This window comes from Anas acuta, chromosome 6 (assembly GCF_963932015.1).
Source record: "Anas acuta chromosome 6, bAnaAcu1.1, whole genome shotgun sequence".
Classification (NCBI taxonomy): Eukaryota; Metazoa; Chordata; class Aves; order Anseriformes; family Anatidae; genus Anas; species Anas acuta.
The window spans coordinates 31903922-31925724 of record NC_088984.1 but is presented as its reverse complement, the minus strand read 5'-3'; the positions used below and the strand labels follow the sequence as shown (position 1 = coordinate 31925724).

Genomic DNA, 21803 nt, shown 5'->3' with positions numbered 1-21803 from the left:
GCCAAGCAAGACATGACATGAAGTTTAATAAATATTCAATAAAAAAAGGGAAGAAATATGAATTTGATGAAGTTTGCAGGCAATTAGAGCAATTTATTTCACTATTAACATGACAGACTAAATGGAAATCAGCTATGGGTGAAAATGCAGTTTTATTGCCCGGCATTCAGACCACCATGTAATTAATAATGAAACAGGGGTGAGGGGCAGCCACAATTGACTCCTCCAGCAAGGCGACCATCCATCACAGCCTTACCTCCTGCCAGCGCAACACCGAGACAGTGTTTGGGGTGGGGGCGGGCGTCTGCCTGCATCTAACACTGCAGAGGGGATTTCTTGCCACTGTGCAAAGGACATTTCCCATGTGGCTAGGTTATCCCTGCTTCCGCTGCACAGAATCCAGTACTTCGGGATAATTTTCACTCTTTATGCATGTTAGACAGTGCCCACTTATTTTCTTACCCTCCTAGTAGCTGGTAGTGCTCTGAACACTTCTAGCAAGATGGTCACAGCCAACGAGTTGCTGTTCCTGAAAGACTCTCCAGCAACAGAGTTCGAAGTCAGTTGTATTTGACAGGTTGTAGATCTGTTTGAGATTAATAAAATGCTTCCTTTCTAAAATAGCTGCTTTGTCTGGCAGCACATACAGTGATAGATGTGTAAAATGTTTGCTCTAAATAATTCCTCCCTTTGCCCATCTTCCACTCAAGGCTGCCTCTTTGCAAAAGATTTTTAAAAAACTTGTATACAAGCCTGCTTGTGAGCTTACATCATAAAATAGGCATATTTAAAAGGTTTGATTTTTTTTTTTAAGAAACTTTAAAAGGATTTTCTTTCAGGAAATCTGCACAGCATCGAGGATTCTGTAAATAATGTCTCTTTGCAGTGACTCCAACTGGCCACCCAAAAATTGCAGATACATTTTAAAATCTGTTACTAAACTACTCTATCTTGCAACATATTACACACAACTCAGTTATTATTACTTACAACTTCAGAGTTGGTCTATCCACTAATAGCCATCACCATGGGAACAAGGAAACAAGCACCAGTGAGAGGGAAAATATTTTCTTAATCCTTGAAAACCTACAGAGATGTGCCTACCCTGTCTTGGTTGCATTTCAGCAACTGATTTATTACTGAAGCAACGTGCAACACTGAAATCAATGGTATTCCATCTAAAATGAAGACTATTTTTCTGGACCAGAATTTCTGTTTGAATAAAGACACCCATTTCTGCTTCCACGACAGCAAACATGCTTTATGGATCAATTTCAGGTTCAGTTTCAAAAGGAAGGAGAGAACCCCGAAAGCTTTGATCTGGCAGATCTTGAGAAAACAAGTATTCTGTGGTGTCAATACTCCCATTTATTTTACCTTATTTTTTTTTCAGGAAAGGAACCAAAAAATGAAGGAAACTATCCCAATTAAATCTACTCCAATTAGCTTAACTTCAGCTATGAATGTAACAAATTCACCTATGCAGCAAATAATGCAGCCAAGCCAACACAGCATTAATACATCCCTACAGCAGACAGTGCTATATCATTGATTTACAAGACCTGACACGGTTGACTTATTATGTGTATTGGTATATACAGTGGCAAAGGACATGCACATGATCAAAGAACATTTGTACGTTTCTACAGTGAAGAGCCAGCATACTAATTTGTAATAACAATAGGTAAGAACCTGGCCCTTTTGTAGCCAATGGGACGCTTATGACAGTCTTCATCGTGGCCAGAACTACAGCCTGGCATGTTCTCAAGAGGCATGCACGGTACCAAAACCTCCATCATCTCCTGAAATCAGACAAGCTCCTTAGAAGGTCCACTTTAATTAAACCCAGTAAGGAGTAAGAAAATGATTTGATGCACAAACCAACTCATGAAGGATCTATGACACCGCCATTAGACAAAGTTGTATTATTGTTTAAGAAGTGTATGGCACTGATGCATTAATTACAATTTAGAAGAAAAAAAAAAACGAGCAAGACAGGCAGCCATCTTCTGTATCAAGAGGAATGCCTTGATCCTGACTTGCAGCTTCAGTGCCTGTTAGCTGCTACGTTTTTCCCTTGTCAGGACATCAGAAAGCTGCCACAGTAGCAACGAGCTCATAGCTATTAATTTTTCATAGGGAATACATATCGCCAGAGCACTGTGAGGAGTTATTGATAAGGAGAAATGAAAAATCAAAGAGAAAGCGGAGCATCTTTAATTCTCCCCTCGGTCTCTGGTTGCAAACTGAGAGCACCTTAGTAAGACAGAAGGCAACACTGCACAGGTAATGCTGTGGGAAGTTCCCTGGTGCTGCTCCATGAACTCAGCAAAGATGACGAGGCAGCGTTATGGACAGCGCTTACACACGGCTGAGCACAACATAGTTGCTTTGAGTGGGAGGATAACAAAATGCTCTGTCTGTGGTAAAGAAAAACAGGCACCTGCTCTCAACAAACCCATCTTGTTACCAAATATTTTAAAAGACTGCAGTGGAGCAGGGCAGCAAAATAACACACACTAGCCCTTTTCATATTGACTGTGTATGAGCACACAACTCATTAGCAATCTCAGGAGACATCTTCCCCCCGCTATTAAGAGAATGCATTAATAATGACATTATTTTAATGCTTTTTCAATTTGCATTTACCCAAATGCCATCATGTTAAGCGGTGTTAATTACATGGTTTTGTCTGGGACATCACATTTACAGTAGCATCTGTTGAGCTCCTGACATGCGAGACCTGTCACATTTCAATTTTTTGACAACCATCATGCTGAAGCGGTGGCAATAATTCATTAGGGCTTCTCCAAAGCTGTAGAGATGCAGCAGCTCCTGCTTTGCATACCCTTTTTTACGTCCCCTCCATGTTTCTCTGAGCTATAGAAAAGGCTACATGGGAAAAAGATCTCATCTCTAAAGCTCTTTATTATATTTTTTTGTTTGTTTCAACTAACGGCAGACCTTTGTGCCTGTGAACCCAACTTCAGGTATTCAGTACCTGACCACAGCATCACATGCTTAGGCACCTTACCATGAGGTATCCGGGCTGCAAAAAAAAGTAGCGATTTTATTAGGGTTTTGGCTGAGGGGGAAGCAAGCAGTAGCACCAAGGGCAGGAAAGTGACAGCACCATGTTTTCTCCATCAATATACACTCTCCAGGATGGATTCAAATTTCCTTACTCTGTGGACCAACAAAGGTGATTTTTCTACTGGGCTCCAGTTTTGCCTGTTTTAAACTCAATCCTCGCGAAGCTCCTCAGGCCTGGGGGCTGCCCACCACAGACATTTTCCTCAGTAACTTACCTCAAAAACGCCTCAAAAAAGCCCCCAAACCAACATGTCCCTTCAGGGGAGGCCAATGCCTGGCCACTGCAACACTCTCCAAGGGGAAGGGGGGCTGTGGGACCCACTTTCTGTCCCTATGGGGCAGACCCTGGCCCTGCTGAACCCCCCAGGAGAGCATGGAAGCCACCCACCATTTCCTCCCCAAGAACCCCACTTTAATGAGTGGCCCTTTCACAGGAAAAAATGCAAAGAAAAGGGACTAGCAACATACCTGAAGAAGAAGGGAATCTTGCAAATGCTCCCAAAGTCTGTGGAAGGCCCTGGCCTGCCTCGTTGTATGTAAATATTTGGTGATTACCGCTGAGGGGTCGCTGCAGTGGGCTGGGGGAGCTGCCCACATGCCCACCAAAAAACTCAACACGAGCATCACCCATGAGCCAGACATCACTGGTGGATACAACCCCTTCTCTCTGTCAACATTTTGAGGCAAAAATACTTTCTGAGGAGAACGGGGTGCTGCCCCTGAGGCGGAGACCTCCTGCCTCCTCCCAGCTCCTCCATGAGGAGAGCCCGGAACTGTCCCTGAGGGCAGCCCCTCAGCAGGGCTCCCCAGAGGCAGGGAGAAGCTGCAGAAAATGGTGGGGCCAGGTCAGGGCTGGAAAAGCTGCACTCGGGGATGGTGAAGCCAAAAAGAGCTCACAAAAGCCCCTGCATCGTCCACAGCCGCTGAAGATATTACGGGAAATCCCACACCCACCATCTAATTTGTGGCAGATGGATCAGAAAAGCTACCTTGAAGCAAAAAGAGTTTACAGCAGGCAGCTTGAGGCCATGGTGGTATTCACCCCACAGTTGTGGAGGAACTTGAATGGGAAAACACATAAGAGCAGCCCAAAGGGTGCAGCCCAAAGGGTGCAGCCCCAGCACCAGCAGCTGCTGGACCACGTAATGGCGGCCGGACAGAACGAGCCCCTCCTCCAAAATGGCCGCCAGGGAGCTGGAGAGCCCTGAGCCCTGCTGAGGTGGTAGAGCTCTTTGTAAAGAATAAAACCCTGGTCACACAGAAAGAAACTTGTGGGGAAACGAGTTTCCTGTCTCTCAAAACAGGATATTCTGCCTTAATAACCTGGATGCATATGAGATGATCAGTTGGTGTATATAGATGAAAGGAATTTTCAAAAGGCCTTTGACAAAGCCCCAGATGAAAAATAATTTTAAATATTTCTTAATTTCAAACTGTTTCTAAATATTTTATATGTTATTTTTTTATATTATTAAATTAAGCTAGCATGGGCCTGAAGGAAAGACTCTTTTATGGACTAAAAGCTGGTTAAGAAGCAAAAGGTTTTGGGATAAAGTAAAGCTGGCACTGTGGTTTCCAGGGATACATATTAGCAAGGACTTAATTCAACACCTTCCATCAGAGACATGGAGAAGGAAGTAAACTGTGAAATCTTAAGGCCTGGAGATGAAACTAAACCATTCTGGGTAATGAAATGCTGCACCAACAGTGAGGAACTCCAGCAGAAACCCAAAGCTGAGTGAGTGAGCAAGAAGGAAACAGCTGAGCCTGACTGGATAAGGTCATTAATCCTTATGTGCATTACCTTTAATCTAAACAATGCTTATGTGATGCTGAAAATAAGGGCAGTCACACCTTCAGATCTTGGAGTCATCTTTGACAGTTATCTGAAATCATCAGCTCATTGTGCAGTGGCCTCCAAAAAAAAAGTCAACAAAATGCTGTGAATCATCTGGAGAGATACTGTGAAAGGGCCAGGTGTTGTTCTGCCACTTCACAAACCCCCCACATGCCCCCATCCTGTACGCAGTCCTGGCCTCGGGAAGGTTGCAGCAGTTAGCCAAGGGCAACTGATGTGGTAAAGGCAATGGAGCTGCTGGCTTGAGTGAGGAGATGCTACCCAGCTTAATAATGAATTATTAGGAGAATAATTCTTTATTATTATATGCAGAGAAACATGAATTATATGAGGAAAAACCTGAAGTGGAATTGTGATTTTAAGGTTTACAGAAATCATGAATACAGTGGATAAGCTTAAGGAACTACACTTTTGCTACAGAATGAGAAGCGAGGGGAATTGGTAAAAACTTTTAGAATATTGATTTTCTAAAAGAGAAAAAAAAATGCATTTGCTCAGGAGGTGGTAAACACCTAGGACTTGTTGCCTGCCCCACGAGGCTGAGGAAACAGGCAATGCCAGGGGATTCAAAATGGCTCAGACAATAGGTCCACAGGCACATACCGGGAGGGTAGGCAGGGACCTGACCTCCCCACAATACCTGTGGGTGGTACTGAGGAGCTCTCCCAAAGCACCATCCCTTTTAACATGCTGAGGGACAGCAAAGTGGGCTGGCTGGATCACTGGTCTGACTCAGCAGGCACACCGATGGACATGCAGAGCGCTATACGAAGGACCTCGTAAGATCCTCCTAAATGCTTAAAAAAAAAAAAAAAAAAAAAGCCATTTGAAAGATTTTCCTGCTAACCAAATCTTTGCACAAGCCTCCTATTTTTCAGTAGTGATGTGTAAACAGAACATTAGTGTGTCAGGGCACTTTAAAACTCATTTGTGCCATGGAGGTAAGGAGGGAAAAAAAGGGTTAGAGAAAAACTAAAGGAAGAACAAGAAAGAAGAACAATGCCCAAATAATTGCTTCGTTCCAAATGTTCAGCTGAAGTCTCCAGCCAGGTCTTCAGTGCCCTGAGTGCTTTCCTCATCCTCGGTGTGTCAGTATAAATTATCATCAACATTAATTCTTCTGTTTCTTCCCTTTCCTAACAGATGTAGTAATCACGCTTTTGGACACTGGCAATATTTCTAATTGTATGATGGGAGCAGAGTTAGAATGAATTAATGATCCAAGTTAGATAGGAAATCCGAGTTAATTTTGTGCAGTTTTTTTGAGGGGTTACTTATGGCTGGAGGTGTTCTTGTAGGCTTCCAGCTTTGTCACAGGATCTAGCCATGCATGCCAATGAGAAAACAGGCATTGCAGGAAGAGAATAAGCCGGATATTGAAGGACCCACTGCCACAAAAGTACTTTCTTAGTGGCAACAGGCCTTGGATAGTAGCTGGAGTCAATGTAAAGTAGTACTGCCAGAAATTAAATTTCCCTGCTGGGAGCATGGTAGAGTGATTCCATTTCAGCATTTCCTGGTCTCCCCACACAGCCCGTTTTTCCTTGTCTATTCACCTATCTGACTGCTTCCTGCATATCAAGAGACAGCTGCTTTCCAGAAAACAACATGAACAAGTCACACATGCACAAAAACACAGAATATTTCAAGCACAATTAAAATGATCAAGACCACCCCAGTCTTTAGGCAACTGTGCAAGTAAACTGCTAACTGGGAGATACAAGCTCCGGAGCTGATGTGGATCAGATGCCCTGGGCCTGTGAGGAATGAGTATATAGATCAAATTATGCACTTGGCCACTGGGGAGACAGTCACATAACACCTAGCTAATCTATACAAGCACACTGCCAGCTTTTACAGCCGGACACTTGCTGGAGGTATTGTAAGCTGTCACAAAAGAGGCTGACACAAAGGAAAGGGAAGGAGCAGGGCACATGTGAATAAAGCTTGGTTTCATTCAGGATTACGACTCCTGTTCGACTCCAGAAGTTTTAAAACTAGTTAAATTAATCCACCATAAATCTAGCAAAATTGCAACTGGTCAGCTAATACTGGAGCCTCAAATGAAATTGTTAAAAAGGCTGTAATTCTCAAGAGAAATCATTACGTTCACAGTTCTCCAGATTAATAACGAGATTTAAAAATTTTCCGTGTTTAACTATTTTGGGTGGCTTCAGTTTAGGGTATGAAATTTGCCCAAGAGGCAAACTTCTCCACAAAGGATTGTGTCCCATATCTGAACTGACAGTTTCTTTCTCAAGTCTGAATTCACCACTAATATATATGCGTTTTAGAATTACTCCTGCTATATTTCTGCATGTGTTTCCTTAAGCCATTACCAAGACTTCTAGAAGAAAAGACCACACACACAATGTTGCAATGCAAATACAAGCTTTAGAATGGATGTAGAGTCAGGTCTGATGTAGCAAGAAAAGACCCCATCTTATCCACCATCATTCACTGGAGTTACTGTTACTCATCAGTCAAGAGAGCATTTAAACAGCACAAAACCAACCCAAATGCTATTTCTCCACGTAACCAGTACAAAAAAGTCCTATCCACATGACATGCCACTTGTATGTAAAAGACTGACCTGAACCCAAGGATTCTCCAACCTGCAGGGAGCCTTGGCTAAGCTGACTCCAGCTCCAAGTCCTGGAGCAGTCACCCAAGCTCTGAAAAATTGTATTTAATGCTCCTAATGTAGTGCCAGCCGTGTACACTAGTTAGCAACAAGCTGAATCAACTCGAAGCATGCACAAACTGGCAGGGCTCAGCTTTTACAAGGGATGAGAGGTCCCCTGAGGGCTCTATGTATATTTTATGATTCAACTTCTCTAGTTCGGGTCTTGAATTCCTATTTTTACCGCCATGACAATTTTTTTTAAATAAGCAAAAGCAGTTGACAAACGCTGTGCTCACTGCCTTGCTCAGCAAACTACTGCGCTTAAATAAATCTCACCACATCTCAACTTTTAAGCAAGACACAGGTGAGAAGAACCCTTCTGGCTTGGACACCAGCACCACCTCTCTTGACAGAAGTCAGCTGGCCAGCCTTTTGCTATGACAAACATCAAGGCTCCTCAGCATTGCCTTTCAACAGATTCAGCTACTACACACTTGCAGCAAGCAAATACTCGCTCCAATTCCCAGTTCACACTCCTTCCTTTATCATTAGATTTCTCCTGCTCCGTGTACACAAGCTGCATGGCAACTCTCACTCACACCGAAATAAGCTTGCAGGTGAATTTACCTTGGAGTCCCCCGTGACTGTGAGCAAGTTCCCAATCACTCTCTCAGAATTGCACCCACACTGCCCCTGGCATTTGGATAAAAGTGGTTTGTCAATAAAGCACTGAAAGAAATTGCCTGCTTGGAGTGCGTAGCATCAGCTGATGGACAGGAACTGAGCAACAAGCTTCTCCTTAAAAAACAGGATAATTTTTAAGTGTCATGAAAAGAATGCAGGCCCATTTGGTTCCTTTTAAAAAACACCAAACAAAAAATACATTTTTCTTTCAGCATTCCAGCTTGGCCTCTCTGAAGAGGCGCAGGAGATTTTTCTTTTTGGTTTGAAAGCGGATGGTGATGTTTAGCAGGTTATGTAGCTGCAGGCATTATTATTTTTCAAGCTATCGGTGGCTTCAATGTGCCTTTCCTTTCACTGTGGCATTCCAGAAATGCCGAGCTTTAACCTTACACACTGAGACAACAGACCCGTGTCTCTGCATTAACTCGGAGTTACAGCTGCTGCTGAGTTACAGGAGTATTAAAGATTAAGGTTACCATATCAGCTGGCCACAAGTCTAACTAGTGACAGCTTATTGTCTCTTTATAATTAGAATTGCCTAGAACCCTCGCAAGGAGCATTACCTGCAATTTTTGCCTTTTTTTTTTTTAATCACCTTTTCATTTATTCTATATATACATACACACAAAATGCACATGTGTATGGAAGAGTCATCTTCCTACTGCTGGTACTGAGACAGTGCAGCTAATAATCTTGTTGAGACATAAGCTCACTGATTTCAGTTATTTGCCACAGCGAGAAGACAACTGATTGTCTTACATGAAGGAGACGAATGCTGAAGGGATATATAATGTCATTACTCTCAAACTGGAAAATTATACGTGGAATACACAACTACATACCAAGCAGGACATGACTGAAAGTGTCAGACCTCTAAAGGAACAGCTTGCAAATCACAAGGCATAATATGAAAGAACTTCATATAGAAAAACAAATCTGAAAAATCAGGTAAAAAACAAACCCAGATGCCTCAGATAACTGAGCAGGGTTAAGTTTGTGCACATCATTTGAGGCAGGACCAAGATGACAGCAGCTCTCTGAATTTCTCTTTACACCTTGTAAGATTTATCCCACTAAACCCCATTTAGCAAAAGCAAAACAAGAGAATTTTGAAGAGTAATGAACACCTTTTTCCAACGCCCCACTCCACTCTGTCCTTCACTTTTACTGCCGTACTTCTTTCCATCATGCTTGTACTGCTTACTGTTAGCATACAGAAAGCAAACAGTGAGCTAAATCAACCTCTACCTGACATTAGGGAAGCTGATGACATTCCCTATCACGCAAGAAGTAAGATCCATGTTGATGGCCATCCTTCACCCCTCCGGACGCAGCAGACGGCTGGAAGAAGGGTGTCTCAATTCCATCTCCATCACCGATCCGAGGTCAGAAGAGCAGCTCTGCCTGGGCCCCCTGGCATTCAAACGCGGGAGCCCTGAACAGAGGGGGCACGTGGTGACTTGACAACACTCACCTCTGTCTTCCCCAAAGAATATGAAAAGATGGACTAAGACGAGCCTTGTGCCAAGCTCTATAATGCATTTCTAATGACATACGCTGAAAATCAATGCTTCTCCAATGTCCTGCCATCTCCCCGGGCTTGCCAGCGGAGTGGAAAGCAGATATTCAATACTTGACACAGATTACTTCTGAATGTTAAAATATATTAACAAATATATCCTGCTGACATAGTATATCCAGTTTGGGGTGTTTGCTATAAGAACACAGCAGTGTTAAAAAAACAAACGCACACACCGCTCCACAGCCCATCACTAAGTTCAAGTGTTTTATGCAGAGATTTGACACATCCACAGACACCAAGAAATTCTTGGCTCACTCAATTCATCTAGTTAGCCCCTTTATTTCAGCACATGTATTTTTTTTTTTTCTTTATTTTTCCTCTGTTGTGTCCCTTTCTACCTCACACACTTCATCTAGCTTCTAGGAACAATGCAGAAGATTTTTTTCCCCCTTTTTAGAGAACTCTGTTGCCACAGTTCGTTTGATCACTGGGGATAAATATATCAGAGATGGGACACAAGAAATGTAAAGTCTTCTTAACCTATCACGACCTCTGAGTTAAACACAGCACATGCAAATGTTTTACTCTTAATTTGGGACAGTCACAGAAGTCCCTCATAAAAAAAATGAAAGATAGCTACTCTAAATAGGATGCCAGCTCCCATTTCAACATGAAGACTACTCTCTCAGAACTGCTCCAGGTGGCATTTGAGCCCATTATTGGCAGTTTTAAACTGCATAGCCACCAGCCGGAGTCCAAACCCACAGGTACAGGTGGATGCATGTCTGCACGGGCGTGCATGTTGCTGCAATCCATGCAGAACCAGAATTACAGCCACATGACAGGTTAATTCTCGTGAAAGCAGCAACCAAGGAGCTGGCAAGGGGACGAGAGCTGTGGGGTGCTGCCATGGGCGAGGGGGTGGCAGTGCTGGGGCTGGGGCAGCAGCTGGTGCAGAGCGGAACAGCCAAGCAGCCCAGATGTCTCCTGCCACAGGAGGAAGGTGACTGCGGGGAAGGAACGGAGCCAGCTGCCTCACATGTCTCGCCCTGTCGGATGGAGAGGTCCCTGGGATTTTCGGCACACTGCCCCCTCCCCAGGCAAGGCCTGAGAGGGGGAGGAGGGCACAGAAAAGCAGAAGAGACCTCAAGATCACCATCACCTTCATGGCTCCTGCAGAGCAAGAGACGCTTGTCCAAAAAAAACAAGCATTCCACTAAAAAAAAAAAAAGTCGATCCTTCCACAAAACCATTTTGTAAAGATTGGTAGCAATGGATCGCCTACACCAACAGACAGGAGCCACGGCACACACTGAGAAAAACACCAGCATCGCTGACAGGGAGTATGAGGGAAAGCCCCCGTTGGGAAAAACTGCAGCCTGGCTTCTGCAGCTTACCCTCTGCTTTGCATGAAGTGCTACCTTTGATATTAGTTAAATATTTATGATCCCACATACACACATACCTGCACAGGAGACTCCAGGAGTTTGTTCTGCCATCCAATAAAGTGAGGCAGGAAACATAAAATAAATATGCCAGGGATATATATATATAATTATATTTTTTTGTATATATAAATGAATGTGATCTTGCCAAGGGCATTTATGACCAGCAGAAGAAAGGCAACGCAGAAACTGAAGGTGACTTCAACTGATAGGAGCAGAAGAGAAGTGCCTCGATACCCAGCCACTCACCACTGTATCACATTAATCCAACCTATCAAGCAGAAATGTAATAGCAAGGTGGTGGCTAGGTACCTATAATGAATTTTCCTTGCTTTTATTTTTACATATCAGATTTTCTGCCCTTGGCTTTCAGCCTCTCGTCCTGTTGCGCCTCATACACCGAGGGACCTAGATGGAATCAGGCAGGGGCGTTAGGTATAGAGGCATAGATTTGCCATTGCATACAGCTGAATCACTTCTTTGTGCTTCAGTCAGAAACTGAGGGAACTCTTATTTCAGATTTTCTTGGGGGAAATCAACCCCTTTCAGCCACACAGCCTGACATCCCTTTTGCTTTCTTGCTGTGCAAAACCCCACATCATCAGCAAACAAACACGAGCGGCTTCCACATCGCTGCAAACACAGCTGAAGATGAATGCACACCACTGCATGAAAGCTCCACAGGGTACAAAAGCAAACATCAAGAACACTGAAGAAAGCTGTTCTGTGTTACAGGGCAAAGTGCTGTTACTCTTTGTGCACAGACTCTAGGTGGGGACCCAAATCCTACCTCCCCTGTCTAAGGGGTTAGACAGTGTTTGACATGAAGAAATGGCACTAAGACTAGCAAGCACAGGGGTCTGGACCTGCTTTTCCCATGCACTAGGTGCCAGACTTTAAAAACAGGTTGATAAAGAAGACTTTCCCCTGCTGCTGCTTGAAATGTTTACTACGGAAGTAAGACTCTTTCCTTAATAAGGACTGATTGAACCGACTGAAAATTTCAGCTACTCAGTATTGGGGTGTGTGTATGGGAAAAGAGAAGCAGAAGGTAGTAGTCATCCTGAACAAGGACTTGCACATCCAATTTTCCTAGGAAATCCTGATGCCCAAAAATATCACTTACCTGAGTGTCAAGAAGTCAGTGCTGTATGAAACATTCCAGCTATTGGATTACTGTGCGAAACCTCTACAGCAACTACTTGTAAATAACAAAACGCTCATACTGCTGTGCCGCATAGCTGTTGACATACACCAACTATTTATGGAGTCATGCATCCACAGACTGTGCCGTCCTTCATAGAAAACAGGGGTGCAGCATGTCTGAAGAGATCTTTCATTGTCAACTAGCTCTGCAGCCCTACAGTACTTCAGTTCCACTGTGGGCCCTACTTTTAATGTCTTATCCCTTTATGTTGATTCAAGTCATTTGATTTCTTCTGTATCCTTCGGTCTCGTTACGTCCATCAAGCTACAAAACACACATGAAACGAGAATGGGCCCAAACCACCATTTGGGATCATGAGAGATGCATATTTACAAAATCCAGTCATTTTCAATGGGAGTTGGCCACCCAGCTCTTCCGAAAACACAAGATTATGCCACTTGACCTTATTAAGAGAAGAAAAACATCCTATCTAGATACATGAGACAAGTATCAACTCCGTCTCCCTATCAGGGATCCCTGCTAATTACCTCATTTCACATCTCCCGTTATTTATGCATCCAATTCACCAAAGACTCCAGTAGGTGAAGTGACAGAGGAACAACAACAAAAAGAATGGGGACAGGAATTCCAGCAACCCGAAACGCAGCAAGCCCATCGTTCGCCAGCTGCAGGCCCAGAGCTCAGCAGCACTAATTAATAAGGTAACGCTCAAGGTTTGAAAACCGTTCTCTAGACACCTCACATGATAGCAGCATCTGCTACTTGGTCTGCACGTACACAGACATTCCTTGTAGGCAACACCCTTAAGGAAAAAAATAATAGCAATATTTGATGCCATCCAAAACTGCCTAGCTCAATTACCTAGTCAAGCCAGACTCCTGCTCTAAACCAGACAGGGTTGTTGCTGCAGCTTTACAGCCTGGCACGATGGATCACGGTTTATATCCTGTTATCAAACACCAGTAGGTTTGTATCCTCTTTTATCAAACACCAGTAACTGCGACCTGGCAAGGTGGGAACTCAGCTCTGCCACCAGCCTGCTGGGTGACACTGGTGGAGCTCTCACCTCTCTGTGCTTGTTTCTCCTCTCCCTCCTTGTCTTTCTGAGCTGTAAGCTCTTTGTGAAGCCTGCTGGTGTTTACCCTATACCCAGCAGAAGAAGGCCTCAGCTTCATTTGGAGAATGAAATGCAACTTTTACTCTAACACGAATACACACTATACACACAAATCCTGTGGGCAGAAGTTGTCAGTTTTCTCTCAGCCCCCTTGCCTTTACCACCCAAAATTGTCACGAGAAAAGATACAGAATGCTAAACAGTTAAACAACAATCTTTAAGCACTTATAAAAAAAATAAACAAGAGATCTTAGCACGTTAAAATTCATATTTGCACACGCAAACACAGACGCACACTACAGAGCTCGCATCATATTCATGGCATGCAGCGTAACCATTGGGGAAGGCTTTATTAGATGAAAATAGGCCTGTTGTAAGAGATTTCCTTGCAATTATTCTGCTGCCATTATCCTGGCCAGGCATTCATGCAGCTTTTCAAATTAATATGCTTAGTTTTCCGAGCAGGAGATCAGAATACTGGAATTCTATGGGGAACTCAATTACCAAAGAAAATGATTGCTTGAGCATTCAGAAATTGGAACTACATCTAATTGTGAATAGTAGATTATTATCTGGATTATGGAAGACACTTTGAAATGAACTCAGACATATAGCTACACACACATCGCAAGGATGGTACCTGCTAGGATTTCTAGGACTACTATCAGACACAGGGGCTGGCTCTCCAACAGCAAACCGAAGCTACCAAAGCATTTTGTTGGCTTTCAGGCAGGAATGCAAAAAGCCAATATCCCTGCTGAGAAGTTAAAAAGCAGAGAACAACAACAACAAAAAATCACCGAGGGAGTTTGCCTGGGACTTGTTCCTTTCCCGTTCTGTATTCCTTTGGTGTGGACGCACGTTAGCATGTTTCTGTTGCTGTAGGGTTGGTGGTGGTGCTTTTGGAAGCCTGCAGATTGCTGGGTGAGTTCAGGTGGTGGCCGCACTGCGAGCAGCACGGCTGTACTGCCTGATGTTACAGTGCAGAGATGAGCTTAAATGGTGGAACCGAGGGCAAGAAGAAAAGGGCTTAAGCCCAAGAAGCTTGGGATTGTTCAGAGTGCAAAATGGGACACACTGTAGGGGAAAGAGATCTGAGGATTCTGTTCAATTTCTCTCTGAAGATAAGCAAGTACCACAAGGGAGAAAAAGATGATAGCATTGAGAAAACATTTGAGAATTACAGCAGACATGAAAGGATACAGAGCCTATAGGATGCATACTGAGTAAATATCTGGCAGAAACGATGCGTGAAGCATACCTTGCAGATTAACATCAAAGAAGTATGAAGACTACAGAAACAGCTGGGAACGACGCTGGAGCTCAGACAGTGGGAGTAAGGCTATAACAGCAGAGAGGCGACGTGGACAACTGGAGACCTGCAGGTACTTATGTGCAGACTAGATAAGCAGAATATCTGTGGCACAAAGCAAAACAAACAAACAAAAGCACCAGTCCCCTGCTCCCTCCATCCAGGCAATGGGAAACTGAATTGAGGAGCAAGCTGGCTGCACAGGAGAGCACGCTGAAAAGCCAATGTGAAGTAAGCATTTTTTATTATTTTTTTTTCCCCACAAGAACTCTGTGAAGAACCTAGTTGCATCACAAAGCGTGACTCTCCAGAGATGGGGTAAGACCTTTATTCCCAGCCTGGTGAGAAAGGCACAGGCTCCTCCACAGCACTGATCATGCCATGCAGGAAGAGGCTCAGAGGCAGCCTACCCAGGTAGCAGGGGAGCCCATTTTCAGAGGAGACACTCAGAAACTGAGCTCATTCAGCCTCAGAGAATACAGGCTGAGGGAACATTTAGCGTTTACTACACAGATATTAAGAAGAAAATGTGTATTTCCAAAAAAACAAACAGACAGAAACAGAGTAGTTGTTTAACACAATCCTCTCACACAAACAAACAAGAGTAAGGCTGTGAGAGTAACGCCCAGGCTGGAAATAAAGGTTTCCTAACACCCCAGGAACCCCCAAACTTTCCTACCAAAGCAAAACCAGCAGCCCAGTGCTGTAAGAGGTCACAATGACTGTGTGGAAGGGATTGCATGATACAACAGCTGGAAACTTTAACTCGAACTGGGTAGCCTTATGGTTGGTCCATCCGCATCAGGAAACATCTCAGATTTTTCATATGTAAATACATTTTTACCACCATAACCTGGGTTTTGTTCACAGAAGAAAGCAAACTCTCTGCCTTGTAATTTTGCCCACCAACTCGTAATACAGAAACCCAAGGTTTACTATTTAAAACATAGCTAATCTCCTTAAAAATACCTTCTGGATGATCTTCTCTCTATCACGCTTCCAGGCATACAACTGAGCACCTGTTTTTTTCACAGCTGGTCAAAACAGAAGTGCATTTCAATACAACATCACCCGTCCAGAGACACTTTCCAGACTTGGCTTTGTAGTACCACGCAGACTCGTCAGTAACTCACTCCACCAGCCCTTAAAATCCATCAGAGAGCGCTCTATTCTTTTTACACCCCTATAAAACTTGAGTTGTGACCCACCGCATTTTGTCTGCACTCTGACTGCAGGTAGTTTGACCGAGCCATTTCGGCTATATGGCTTTCTGACAAAAAACTGGTGTTACTCATACATTTTGAAGGTTACTGCATCACTGCCTGCCATTTCCTACTGCAGGAAAAAATGACTTCAGCCTTGAGACTTCAAGCAGGGTGCCATGAGAGATCTCGGAGGAGTTTAATGCAGGGGCCAGCTCAGAAGGAGAGCAAGGCCTGCTTGTGAAGTTACTCAACAGCAAGCGCCTACTTTGAGGCAAATTCTTTGGATTTGGTGAGCTTTGTTCTTCGTTTAATTGCTGATAGGTATCAAGGCTAATGACACAAGAAGCAGGACCTTCTAAATTTGTTTTCATTTCTAACACTGCCCCCAGTTTCATCACCCACTGAGCTACACTTCAGAGGCCAGGTGTAGCCATACCATGAAACACAAACAGTCTGTGATCACAGTCCATCACCATACAGCCGAACAAGAAACCTGCTCTTCCTCAGGTCTGCAAACATCTCCCACTTACCCACAGAGCTCTCAGCTTCACGGCAGCTGGGACCTCCACTCCAAGCGAGTCTGCTGCCTCTTTCTCCTTTCCATGCTTTCCACCAGGATAATTTCCCTTTGCTTCAAAGCACAGAGTGATTCGATGAAGTCTTCTCCATATTTTTTCTCCATCCCTTTAGGGAATATCTCCCAGCCTGCCCACAGCCTCGGAACAAGGGCTTCTGGCACAACTGGGCTGAGTTAAAGGTTCCCACAGCCACAGAAATTGCCCCCAGCTGAGCCTAGGGCTCTGCCCTGCTGCAGGTGTACTGCAGCACCAACCCTCTTAGAAGAGCAATCACTCCCTGAGCCAAAAACAGTGGTTTTCCAGCCTTTTTTCTTACATGAGGAGGCTGGACTGGCTGCAAGGAAGGGAACTTGGCAAGGAGAGTGCATCCCGTGGGCTACTCAGGAGAGCTCAGAGCAGTGGTTCACATAAGGTTCTCACCCCACAACAGCCACCCAGTGCCAAAATACCAAGCGAACCCCTCCCTCAACCCCCACTGAATGCTTCGGGAACACCAGTGCTGGCCTCACATACCGTCAGGGGGCATTATGACCAGGGTGATGGAACAGAGAACACCCTCAGCAAGTCTGCTGATGGCACAAAGCTGGGAGGAGTCGCTGGTACCCCAAAGGGATCTCAACAGGCTGGAGGGATGGGCTGAGAGGAACCTCGTGAAGTTCAACAAGGGTAAGTGCAGGGTCCTGCACCCAGGGAGGAATAACCCCAAGCACCAGGACAGGCTGGAGGCTGACCTGCTGGAGAGCAGCTCTGCAGAGAGGGACCTGGGGGTCCTGGTGGACAGCAGGCTGACCACGAGCCAGCAACGTGCCCTTGTGGCCAAGAAGGCCGATGGGATCCTGGGCTGCATTCAGAGTGCTGCCAGCAGGTCAAGGGAGGTGATCCTGCCCCTCTGCTAAGCCCCGGTGAGGCCACACCTGGGGTATTGTGTCCAGGTCTGGGCTCCCTGGTACAAGAGGGGCATGGGGCTGCTGGAGCGAGTCCAGAGGAGGGCTACGAAGATGATGAGGGGCCTGAAGCACCTCTTGTACGAGGATAGTGCTGCCTTCACCGTCTGGGAAATCACTTAGCTTGTGCCTCGCTCCTCTGCCTGTAGCAGCACTGGATGTGTAGGCTCACATTTTAATTACTGGAAGAGATTAAGATGCCATTGCAATTACTTCTTTCTGCTTAAGAAACAACTTGCCACTGTCCCACTACCATGACCAAGGACTTCTACCACGTAGTCATGTGTGGACACTGCAAACATCTTTGGCATACTCAAACTGCGGAGAGAAAATACACTGACTTTGTAAATGAATTCAAATAAAACATAATGACTTCAGTATCAAACTGGATGGAATTAGGTAATTATGCAGATTGTTCTGCTGAGCCAGAATTTCTGTTTCTGGACTGAATGATGCTTCTGCATACTTATGTGACTAGCCCCAGTCGCTTAGGGAGACTTTTTGGAAGGCTTGCAGGAATGTTAAAGTCCAACAATTACTGGGTGCAAGTGGCCTTGTCCACTCCTGGTCCATGAAACGCAAACACCAGTTGTTTTTACGTGGGCAAAATGGGCTTATCCATTTTTCTTGGAGGTGTGCCACCAGCTGTGTCTGCTGCCCCCCGCCAGGAAAGTCCTCCACCCATGGTGGGCTGAAAACTAAGCTCCACTTCCAAAGTCTGTTCACCTTCTGCCTCGTTTTGCCTCCTAGCACACTGTCCTCACAGTTTCAAACCTGGTTTCCCACTCTGAGTGGCATGATCCTTGCTCTTGCACTTCTTGAGATCAAAAACGTAGAAGATGGATGGGATATTTGTCGTGTAGGCTCCACAGAGACAGAAAATATTGCTCCATAACACTCTATGACCCTTGTTATTTTCTTTGACATATCCAATGGGCGATCAGAGCCTACAGCAGGTAAATTGTACATAAGCCCTTGTGCAGGAAATCGCCCACCGAGATCACAGAACAAGGTCTGAAAGACAACCCAAGGAATCAAGAGCATCAATTTTCATGGTACCATGGCATAAGATGGTGAGCAGAGAGAAATTTTGCATCCCCCAGAAGCACATTTAACACTGGCTACTGAAAGGAGTGTCATCTTCCCCACGTCACTAATTGTAAGTAGGCTCTATTCATTTTTCACTCATGTTTCATACAGTAGCAGTGCAGTAGAAATGCAGGAGGTCTGCCCTGTCTCTCTCCAGCTGACAGAGCATGAGGATCTATGTCCTGAAGTAAATGCCATCTCTCTGATGCCATGAAAGTTTTGGTTTCCAGCCTACAAACACTGAGAGTCCTCAAAGTGTCCCGAAGATAAAACAAGACGCAAGATTTAGTTCCAAAGTCATGGCTAATGACAGCATGTCTTGGAAGGGATATTAAACTGCAAACCTTGGCAGCGAAGCCAGTCTCTTGCTATTAGGGATCAGGGCGAAGCCTATGGCGATATTAGCTGATACATCAGCTCCACAGGTCGAACGCTTTCCTCCAAGCCTCTGGCATGCTGTCTCTGAGAGACAGGGAATTGGATTTAATAGACTTACATGTGACACAGGCTGGCAAAAATCCTGTATTCTAATGTCTTTGAAACTTAAAAAATAAAATAAAATAAAAATCTAGTAAATAACAGATCCTTGGCATCAATCTTAAGGGAAGATGCTAACCCTGCCACGTTATTTCCAAAGGAACGAACTGATTTTACAGATCCATGGAGTGTCACATAACAGCGCTCTATTTATAATCCTTATTTCCTTAGCCTACTAAATCCGTGTCTCTAAACAGTTTTCAAACCCGAGCTTTTGAATCCTTCCAATTACAACATTAACTGACTTCAAAATTTTGAGTAACTTGCAAGGGTTTCCAGAATCTCACACAAATCTGCGGAGTGTCACGGGAATCACGTGGCTTCCAAGAAGCTGAAGGGAAAACACCCAGAAATAACCGACTTTGTTACTAATGCTCCTGTTTGGAAAGCGGGACAGAGCACGGTTCGCTGAGAGAAGGGCTGGCTTTTCAGCTAGCTGCTTGTTCGTGTCCATTTTTCTGTCCTCCCACTCCAACAAATTCAACTAGCAACCTTTATAAACCCGCCAGTGAATTACTGTAAAAGGAGAATATACTTCCTGCCTCAGCAAATAATAGCTGAAAAGTTCCTAATGGGCCTTTTACGTGGGAAGAGACCGGCTTTGTTCAACACACTGCATGTTTTTTTCGTAAAAAACAGAGGCTTCATTCACCCGGGCTCCTTATCTGCACCTGTGGTCGCTGCAGCTTGGCAGCTTTTCCGCGGTGGTGTGCCGTACGTTATTTTCTTCCGAAAGCTAGAGGTCAAGCCTGCCCAGGGGGTGCCAACGGGAGGTGGCTGCTGCCGTGGCTCAGCATCCCTCCCCTGATCATAGCATCCCTGCCCTGATCTGGCATCACATCTCCCAGCCCCTGCCGGGCGCCAGCCGCTGTCTGTCCCAACCCAGGCGTTGAGCTCCGGCCTCCCGCGATGCCCAGTTGCCCACGGGCTCATCTCAGCACAAGTAGTGCTCAACACCGGTCCCCTGGAGTCCCCTGGGCTCACCCTCCTCCCTCGGTGATGCAATTCCCACATCCGTATTTCGACAGCTTCAAGATTTTCTCCTTCTGTAACTGCGCTGCCTACTGCTTCAGCACCTTAGGAACAGCCCCAGTGGGCAAATACACCAAAAAAAATAAAACAACTGTGTAGATTCCTGTTAACTCCCATGATTTTCTTGAGAATAAGCAGAAATTAATCCTGCAAATGCTTTCACACGAGTCACCTTATCCTGAGAGGGGTACGTGGCCCAAGCTGAGCAAAGTCTTTGATGATAAGAGAGGCTCAGAAAGTGAAAACGCTGGCAATTAGGCTGCCTGTATTTTCGAGCTGTATCTGGTCTGCTGGTAATTATACCACACTCAGCTCTGCACCAGCTTGGCCCTTAAAAAAGCCCTGCCTTTCACACATCATTAACATTGCTCATGTCATGTGCCAATGCAGGCTACACATGCAGGATAAACAACATTAATGCAATGCAACAGCTACACTTAAAAATATACATTTATTGTCAGATTAGCCCCGCTCCCTGGCTGAGTAGCATACGCTCTAATCTACTACAGCAGTTGCAGACAATGCAAATGCCAAAGGACCCTAAGTGGAGCACATCACGGGGCACTGACTTCTAGACTTACAGCAGGCACAGACATGGAAAAGTTTGCAGGAAAAAGTGGTCAAAGGCATTTGTGTGGTTGACACAACGTACGGCTCCTTCGGTGACATCACTGATTTCACACTCTCTCTAGTCACCTAGCTAAAACTTCCTATTTTCAACGAAGCAGCAAGATTTAGCAGACTCTACAACAGTTGCAGTAAAGGAAACCTACAATTTAGGAGCCTCCCACCAGGAGCAGATGTCACCGTCGGGAGGTTTGCAAAAATCTTCGTCAAGACATCTAAAAAGCATCCGTAATTAGGAGAAGGGATGAAAAGAATGACTACACCCCTCCTATTAATGTCAGCTTGAGCTGGCTTAATCTCCACGTACAGTCTTCAAGAGGTACTCCTACGATTCTTACTCAGCTTATATTTTTCCCCTGATTATTGTGTTTGCAAATGATCGCAATTCTGGCTTCGTACGCGCACCCAGGTTACAAAATACAGGGCACATTCACCAAGGCGGGGATGATCTCGCATCGCCTTGTCTCACGTACAAGTTACCTCCAAACCGAAGCGATGACACCTCGGTGCCAAGCACGCTCAGCACCTCATTTTGGCTCCGGGTACGTCTGAAAGCAGCGAGTCACCCTACCCCCGGCTCCTTTATCACTCGGCGTATCACCTGGCACCAACAGCTTCTCCTCTCAACCTTGTTTGCGAGCCTTCACAAACGCTTCATTATCTCTTCTGAAATAGAAATTGGTACAGTAATACAGCTGTTCACCGTGTCAGCAAGCCGTGTTGACCTTCGACTGTACGCAGCCAGTGCTTGCAGAGCGTTGTCTGCTAATACAGCACATAGCACACAGCGTGGTTCAGACCAGGTGGTGAACTCAGCTTTAGAGCAAATAGGAAATTGCAGCTTCGGGAGCCCCAGTTCTCCTCCACAGCTTTTTTCTCCATGTTTTTTCCCCCCATCTAATCTACTCCATTCCTAGGATGCCTGTTCTCTGACTCCTTTTGGTCCTTACCTTGCCTTTGGCACAT

At 44.9% G+C, this 21803-nt stretch overlaps 1 protein-coding gene across 7 annotated transcripts in view; it reads right to left on the bottom strand.

The window, feature by feature from the left end:
- ERBB4 (erb-b2 receptor tyrosine kinase 4) overlaps positions 1 to 21803 on the bottom strand; it is a 576064-nt gene that overhangs the window by 468401 nt on the left and 85860 nt on the right. The gene's annotated exons all lie outside the window — the stretch shown is intronic.